At 44.0% G+C, this 9,428-nt stretch overlaps 1 pseudogene; it reads left to right on the top strand.

The window, feature by feature from the left end:
* Nucleotides 1-6,283: 6,283 nt before the first annotated feature.
* On the top strand, nt 6,284-7,999 carry LOC119343393 (annotated as a pseudogene).
* Nucleotides 8,000-9,428: the final 1,429 nt, after the last annotated feature.

The raw sequence follows: 9,428 nt of genomic DNA, 5'->3' as shown, positions 1-9,428 counted from the left end.
CAATGCCCCCCCCCTTTAGTCCCGGTTGGTGCCACCAACCGGGACCAAAGGCCCCTGTGCTGCCCGCATCGGGGCCAAAGTTTAGTCCCACCTCGCTAGTTGAGAGGGGCGCGCAGTGGTTTATAAGCCCCACTGCCGCACCCCTCTCGAGCTCCTCTCCACTGCAGGCTTACGGGCCTACTTGCTACTGCTTTGCCTGATGGGCCTTCTGGGTCTACTGCGGGCCTGAATCCTGGCCCAAAGTAGGGATTCAAGTCGTATTCAGGCCGTGGGGGCCCAGTAGGTGGCAATTTTTTTTGTTTTTTTGTTTTCTTTACTTATTGTTGCTATTTTTATTTTTTTCCAGTTTTTTGTTTTGTTTTCTGCATTATTTATTTTCTTTTGTTTTTTGCTTTATTTTTTTATTCTTTTTGCTTTTAGTTTTAGAAAAATTATAAACTTTCTGTTAGTGCCATTACTTTTCAAATTTGAAAACACTTTTTTTGTTTTCTTTCTTGCTTTATTTATTTTATTTTGTTTCTACTTACAACAAAATACTTATTGTTGTTTTCCTTTGGAAGCTTCTTCTTCAATATTTTAAATAGCTTCTCAAATCCTTTGTCAGGCACAGCATTCTCTGCCTTCCACTGCAGCAATTCCAGTATGGTACCGAGCTTTGTGTTGCCATCTTCGCAATTGGGGTACAACCCTTTTTTGTGGTCCTCTAGCATGCGATCGAACTTCGGCTTCTCCTTTTGACTTTCGCATTGCGTCCTTGCATCGACAATGACCCGGCGGAGATCATCATCATCGGGCACATCGTCTGGTTCCTCTTGATCTTCAGCAGCTTCGCCCGTTGCAACATCATCGTGCACATCGTCTGGTTCCTCTTGATCTTCAGGAGCATCACCGTATTCAGGGGGCATAGTTATCATCGTACTCTTCTTCTTCGCCGTCTTCCATCATAACCCCTATTTCTTCGTGCCTCGTCCAAACATTATAGTGTGGCATGAAACCCTTGTAAAGCAGGTGGGTGTGGAGGATTTTCCGGTCAGAGTAAGACTTCGTATTCCCACATATAGGGCATGGACAACACATAAAACCATTATGCTTGTTTGCCTCAGCCACTTCGAGAAAATCATGCACGCCCTTAATGTACTCGAAGGTGTGCCTTGAACCGTACATCCATTGCCGGTTCATCTGCGTGCATTATATAATGAAGTGACCAAATTAATAGAAGTTCATCATCACATTAAAACCAAAGTACATACATAGTTCTCATCTAACAACATAAAGCTCTGCAGAGCATCTAAATTAATTAAACCATACACTGAAACTATGTAAAACATTTCAATGCGAAAACAAATGCGATCATAATCGCAATCAATGTAACAACTGATCCAACGGCATAATGATACCAAGCCTCGGTATGAATGGCATATTTTCTTATCTTTCTAATCTTCAAGCGCATTGCATCCATCTTGATCTTGTGATCATCGACGACATCCGCAACATGCAACTCCAATATCATCTTCTCCTCCTCAATTTTTCTAATTTTTTCCTTCAAAAAATTGTTTTCTTCTTCAACTAAATTTAACCTCTCGACAATAGGGTCGGTTGGAATTTCCGGTTCAACAACCTCCTAGATAAATAAAATCTATGTCACGTTGGTCGGCATAATTGTCATAAACAATAAATGAACCAATAGTTATGAAAAGATAATATATACCACATCCGAATCATAGACAGGACGAGGGCCGACGGGGGCGGATACCAAAACCATCGCACTATATAAGATGCAATAATAAAAGTAAGAAAATAATACAAGTATCTATCTAAACATACAAGTAACAATATTTTTCCTTTCAGACAGAAGATAAGAACAAGAGGCTCAGCACGGTGGTGCCGGCGATGAGATCGGCGCGGGTGATCGATGACGGTGAAGACGGGGACGGGGCGTGACGGACTGCTAAATCTAGACAAATATTGAGGAAAATGGAGCTTGGCGGTCGAGCTTGGAGGGGAGAAAGCTTAAGTAGTGTGGCTCGGGCATTCCATCGAACACCTCTTGTGCATAGGAGGTGAGCTAGAGCACCACAAAGCTCTCCCCTCGCCGGCCACGAAAAACAGAGCACTGGGAGTGCTCTGCTCGCGAGCAGGGGGTATATATAGGCACCACCATTGGTCCCGGTTGATAGCACGAACCGGGACTAAAGGTTGGCCTTTGGCCCCGGTTTGTGCCACCAACCGGGACCAATGGTGGTGGGCCAGGAGCGAGGCCTATTGGTCCCGGTTCGTCCCTCCAACCGGGACCAAAAGGTCCAGACGAACCGGGACCAATGGCCCACGTGGCCAGGCCGGCCCCCGGGGCTCAAGAACCGGGTCCAATGCCCCCATTGGTCCCGGTTCTGGATTGAACCGGGACTAATGGGCTGGACCGGCCTGGACCATTGCCCCCTTTTCTACTAGTGCATGGTCCCATTTGATCACTGACCGTGGCATCCTTCGCCTTCACCGGCCACCTATGCTCTGTGGCGTTTTTCAAGAGGAAATTTCACCAGAAGATCCGGCTATTCGCTCGATGCTCTTTACTCCCATTGACCAGATTGCATCGCCCGAACTCGCCGAGAAAACCAACAACATCCAAGCGAACCTTCCACTACCTCTACCTGGTGGTCCGTGGTTCATTGTGGACTCCTCGGAGAACTTTCTCCTCCTTTGCCATGAACGACGCATCATTCATGAGCCGGTCATGCTGGTCTTCACGGTATACAACCCTATCATCCATGAATTGCAGGAACTCCCTCTGGCGGCAAATAACCAGTATCACTTATTCTTCGGCGCTGCCATCTTGAGTGATGATGTAGTAGCTGCCAGTAATAGGCGTTTGCTCATACCTGGAGCCTCAGATATGTCGTTCAAGGTGGTGTGGGTGGCGGCGGTGCCTGGTGACTACCATCGTGAGTGGATCTACCGGACATTTGTGCACTCGGGTGGCGCCGCCGGTGACAGCAGCTGGAGCACCCTACCTTATTGGGCCAGCAGTATGAGGCCCCACGGCTGGTGCATTGATGGTACTCATGGTCTACCAGCAGCTCGGGCTGGCACCGCGCTGTTCAAGAGTATTGGACCCATGCACATGACGGATCTCATGATGACGTTGATGCTGGATATGCGCACAGGGGGGAACTTCGCTGTTGGTGACGTCGAAGTGTGGCGTGTTCGTGGATTATGGCAGGGGAGATGACGAGAAGTTGTGGTTCGTGTGCATAAATAAATTCCTAGTGCTCCGGCTCTACAGCCTCCCGAAGCCGCCAGAGGGCAGCACTATGCGTCTCTTCAAACAGTGCAGCCTGGAAAGAGAGGTAGAGCTACAGCCGGTAATCACGGGGCTGGTGGGCGACGTCGACATGGCCGACATCGTCGAGAGCGCTAGCAACGTGCAATCACAAAATGGGAACGTCTTCTTCAAGATAATCTTCAAGATGGACAAGTACAACTATTTTGCGGTGCATCTCCAGAGCATGCGTGTGCAGCGGCTGAACGGGGAATACCGGGGTTATCTCTATCCCTTCACGTGTCGTGAGGATTCGTAATTATGTTGTATGATCTGCAGACGACAGGCATCATTATGGAGTTTGATTGAGTGCAGGGCAAGATTTACCTGTATCCGAACTGTTTGTTTGTTAGACCATTGAATTGTTCGTTTGTTACATGTCATGGAAGAAATGGGGTCTGCTGCTTGATAACTTTATATTAGTTTCACAATGCACCCCATGTGTATTATTTTGGTTTATCATGAGATTTTGCAGTAATCAATTGTCACATTTTTTTCCCTTTTTGCGGGGGCTTTTCACATTTCTTAAGTCTCATCAGTCATCTTGAGAATGATATTTGCAAGTGACTAAGTCGACCAGCATGCATCAAGATATACCTACAGCTGCACAAAACATTATGTTCAATTTAGATTCCGTCCACTTCAGTTTCTTGTTTTTCTTTCTGAAAATATACGCTGCTCCCCTCCTTCTAAACATTCAGAAGCACCTAGAAGAGTCCCACACCATGGAAACTCAACAAGAGTAGCATTAATGTTATCTGCTAGTTTCCAACTAATTACAGTTTATTTTTGCAAGATGCCCACCGCTAGAGCACAGCCGTTGATGTTATTATCTACACTTTCGTTTATTCTTAAGAGGTCTGGCCGTCTGGGTATAAAACTCAGTGGCATTTTAATTTCCGATAATTAGGCTTACACTGGAGTATTTATTTCTGTGGGGAGGGGGCGAGAAGCCGGTGCAGGGTGTGGGAAGCACCTCTTCATGTGATTTTTTTGCTTCATGGTGCAATATTTTCTTGAAGCCGTTACCACAGAACAAATTTTCTATGGTATTTTTTTTCAGGTATATAATATAAAATATGTACAAACAGTTACAAGGTTGCAAAAAGAAATGGTCTATATAATTTCAGTTTTGGCTAACATTATAAGAGATTAAAGGGCCTTGTGATGTATGCGTGTGAATTGTTAAAGAGGGACTAAAATGCAAAGCTTCTTACTTGAAGATCCAACTATTCTGGCCATGAACAAGATCCAACTATACAGGGTTTTGACAATTTAGAGAACCCAGCCTCTTTATAAGTAGGAATTAAGTGAAGTAGGTAGGTTAAGTGACTAGGCACGGCAACGCCTTAACGGTAACAGTGTAAGGAAACGATCTAAGACGTCCGAGCATCGGTGAGGCAGAGAAGCGAGGACAGTCACATTTGTCACTTGAGACATCTTCAGTCTTAAGTTAGACAGTCTTCAGTCACATCTACGAGCTGTGTGGTTGCGCATGGAACCAAAGTGGATAAGGTACCCACATCATATCTCAATCTCTTTCTGGCCGCAAGAAATGTTGCGATCTACGTTTTTTTTCCCACAAGAAAAAAAAACATCTGCATAACAAAATGATTCTCGTATTCGCTGCCAGTTTCATATCCAGCGTAGACGCCCGTCCGTCATGCTTAGTCCCTAAAAAAGGGCAACCTGGTGCATGTAGCTCCCGCTTGCGCAGGGTCCAGGGAAGGGTCCGACCACTTTGGGTCTATAGTACGCAGCCTTTCCCTACATTTCTGTAAGAGGCTGTTTCCAGGACTTGAACCCATGACCTCATGGTCACAAGGCAGCAGCTTTACCACTGCGCCAAGGCTCCCCTTCGTCCGTCATGCTTAGTCCCTAAAATAAGAAAATTAACCTATCATCAGAAAATAAAAAAATTAGAGAAAATGTAAAATGTAGCCCAGATTTTTATTTAGAGCTCAAAGTTCAGTTAGGCAAGCAGCAAAAGTAAAATGTAAACCCGAGGCCAGATAGTAGACTCCCCAACACATGACTCCCTGTGCAAAAAATGTAGGAGCAGCAGCGTCTTCAGTTCAACTCCTCAAAGACTACTTACTGAATTTTGGCACAAGAATAATATTAATTTGTTCAGGTGCCATCATAAGCCTTCTAGCATCTATTGTCAACTTGAATACAAATTACTCATAATGGAGACATATAAATATAGCTCAGCACTAGCACAGTGGTAGCATCCTTTTTTTCCGACAAAGATAGTGGTAGCAGGCTAGCAGGTCAAGGAGATAAATCTGCACGTCCATATGCAACAGGAAAACATCTCACCATAAACCACTGGTGTAGTTACACACTCATTCTCCTTCAGCAAGGTTGGTTACTAATCAGTCTTACAGTAATAGTAACTCCTGTCATTTGTTAATAGCCAGAAAAAAGAACTGCATTGTTAACTCCTGTCATTTTGATTCGCTTTCTTAATTCAAGAATTCGGAAACAACATGGAAGGACAGAACACTTGTATTACTCATCTGTGTGGGTCTCAAAACTCTATATATATTGGTGAACTATGGTAGAAATCCGGCCAGCTACCATTGGAGCTACAGCTCCATTTTGTGCTACTTATGCTCTTTTCAATCCCTTTTTGCTCTTGTATGTTGTTTGAGGTTGAAAGCTCTTGAGTTTCAATGAAAATTGTAATAAAAAAAGGAATTTGGCATATTTGGAATAGTAACCAGTCCTGCTCCAGAGGGCACACCACATATACACCATGTGGTTGCAGTCAGGCAACTAGTCGAGTGGCTGGTGACTCCCATCACACTCTGGCCACAAATTTGTATGAACCAGACTTTGACCGTAGACTCCGTGAGTCTAGGAATTCTGGCCAAACATTTGTTGTAGTATGGCTCTGGTACGTACCTAAATACAAATAAAACTGGGCTCTGCTTCCCCAGCCAGACAGCTCGTTCTTCCAGCATGGGTCACACAACCAAGCTCTTGCTCATTCTCATCAGCATAAGCATATTTTTGTTCTTCACAAGTGGTGCATTACAACCGCAACATCAGCATGCCCATGGCGGCGGCTGCATCCCTGCTGAGAGGGCCGCCTTGCTCTCCTTCAAAGAGGGCATTAGAAGCAACAACACCGACCTCCTCGCCCCCTGGCAAGGACAGGACTGCTGTCGGTGGAGAGGCGTCAGTTGCAGCAACCGAACAGGCCATGTTATCAAGCTTCACCTTCGAAATCCGAATGTGACGCTCGACGCCTATGGCTACTATGATGCATGTGCTGGTGCTAGTGCTTTGTTCGGCAAGATAAGTCCATCTCTGCTTTCCTTGAAGCATCTAAAGCACCTCGACCTCAGCATGAACTGTTTACTTGGGCCAAATAGCAAAATTCCTCATTTACTGGGCTCCATGGGGAACTTGAGATACCTTAACCTCTCTGGCATACCATTTACCGGTAGGGTGCCTTCTCATCTTGGTAATCTGTCTAAGTTGCAGTATCTTGACCTTGGCCAACCTGGTTATTATTCTGGTACTATGTACTCAACGGATATCACCTGGTTAAGAAAGCTAGCTTTCCTAAAGTTCCTTGGCATGAGTGGAGTAAATCTCTCAGGGATAGTTGACTGGCCTCAAACCCTGAATATGATTCCACCTCTGAGGGTTATTGATCTTTCTTACTGTCTTCTTGATAGTGCAAACCAATCACTTCCGCACCTTAATCTCACAAAACTTGAGAAGCTTGACCTGCCCTTCAATTTTTTTGAGCACTCACTTGGATCTGGCTGGTTTTGGAAAGCGACAAGCCTCAAGTACCTCGATCTTGGGCAGAACTCACTATTCGGCCAGTTCCCTGACACGCTAGGAAACATGACACGCCTTCAAGTCCTTGTTATTTCACAGAATCAGAACATGGACATGATGATGACAGAAAACCTTAAGAATATTTGCAGTTTGGAAATCATTAAACTCGATGGTAATGGGATAAATGGAGATATAGCATCTGTGTTTATGGATAGTTTGCCGCAATGCACATGGAAAAACTTGTAGAAGCTGGATTTAAGTTACAACAATTTCACTGGAACTCTGCCAAACTTTATCAGTGACTTCAGCAGGTTGAGCATACTAAGCCTCTCCGAAAACAACCTTGTTGGACCTATACCACCACAGCTTGGGAATTTGTCACGTCTGACTTCTTTGGGCCTCTCCGGCAATCACCTCAATGGAAGTATACCAACTGAACTCGGTGCTCTTACCACTTTAACCTCTTTGGACATAAGCAGTAACGACCTCACCGAGAGTATACCAGCTGAGCTTGGGAATTTGAGGTATTTGACTGAACTTTACCTCTTGAAAAACAACATCACTGCTCCTGTACCACCAGAGCTTATGAATTCAACTAGCCAGTTGTTTTCACTGGAGGATTGCCTGAGCTACAGTAACTCGCGAGAGGAATGGACAGGAGATTTCTCTGGAAGTTCACCCTTTCCTTTCTCTGTACAGATATTTTACAGCAGCACACTCTTACAGGTAACACCCTCTTGACACTCCAATATCTAAACTATACCCTCCATCAAAGGCCTAACAACACTCCCCCTCAAGATGGGGCAAATAAGTCTATTAGCCCCATCTTGCTACATAGTTTCTCAAAAGACACAACACTAACACCTTTTGTAAGTACATCTGCCAATTGACTATCAGATTTAACAAAAGTAACACGAAGGCTCCCCTCATCTAACTTCTCTCTAATGAAATGCCTATCAATTTCAACATGCTTAGTTCTATCATGCTGAACTGGATTGTGCACTATATTGATTGTAGCTTGGTTATCACAATAGAGTTGTAGTGGTCCTTCATCAAATAGACCGAGCTCAGATAGTAATATCCTCAACCACATCAGTTCACATAAACCAGAAGCCATAGACCTGAATTCTGCCTCAGCAGTAGATCGTGCCACCACATTTTGCTTTTTACTTCTCCAACAAACTAGATTATCTCCAACAAACACACAATAACCTGATGTAGATCGTCTATCATCTAGACATCCAGCCCAATCTGCATCAGCATATCCCTCTACCTTCAAATGTCCATGATTAGAAAATAAGATTCCCTTCCCTGGACAGCCTTTTAGATATCTCAAAATTCTATTTACCACTTCTAGATGGCCTGAACGAGGATCATGCATATAACGGCTTACAACACTAACTGCATATGCAATATCTGGCCTTGTGTGCGATAAATATATTAAACGGCCAACTAACCTCTGATATTGGTATTTGTCTACGGGGTCACCTGAGTCTGCCAAGGTACGATGATTTTGCTCAATAGGTGTGGCTGCTGGTTTGCATCCTAACATACCTGTTTCATTAAGAAGATCAAGTACATACTTCCTTTGAGAGAGGTAAATACCTTGTGCCCCATAAACAACTTCAATCCCTAGAAAATAATGAAGATAGCCCAAGTCTTTAACTTCAAATATTTTAGCCATCATCTTCTTCAAGTATGATATCTCCTCAACATCATCCCCTGTGATTACTATATCATCAACATATACAGTCAGTATAGTAATCTTATCATGATGACGTTTAAAGAAGAGAGTGTGATCAGCATTGCTTTGTTGATATCCCAAGGAGCAAATTCCTTTTCTAAACCTTCCAAACCATGCTCGAGGTGATTGTTTTAGACCATAGAGGGATTTTTTAGTTTACAAACCTTGCATTCAGTCTCACGGCTATTGAATCCTGGAGGAATCTCCATATACACCTCTTCCTGCAAGTCTCCATGGAGGAACGCATTTTTAACATCCATTTGAAACAATTTCCAATTACGGTTTGCTGCAATTGAGATTATTGTTCTAATGGTGTTCATTTTTGCTACTGTGGCAAACGTTTCATCATAATCTACTCCATAGGTTTGGCTATATCCCTTTGCTACTAACCTGGCCTTATACCTCTCCACTTTACCTTCTGGAGTTTGTTTTACTGTGAATACCCATTTACAACCCACAGTCTTTTTCCCTGTAGGAAGAGTGGTGAGAATCCAAGTATTATTTTTGTCAAGTGCTTCCATCTCTTCAAACATTGCTGTTCTCCATCTTGGGTCCTTTATTTCTACT

The sequence above is a fragment of the Triticum dicoccoides genome, unplaced genomic scaffold (assembly GCF_002162155.2).
Source record: "Triticum dicoccoides isolate Atlit2015 ecotype Zavitan unplaced genomic scaffold, WEW_v2.0 scaffold125805, whole genome shotgun sequence".
In the NCBI taxonomy this organism is placed as follows: Eukaryota; Viridiplantae; Streptophyta; class Magnoliopsida; order Poales; family Poaceae; genus Triticum; species Triticum dicoccoides.
The sequence above is the reverse complement of the archived record's forward strand: the minus strand, read 5'-3'. Positions and strand labels throughout refer to the sequence as shown.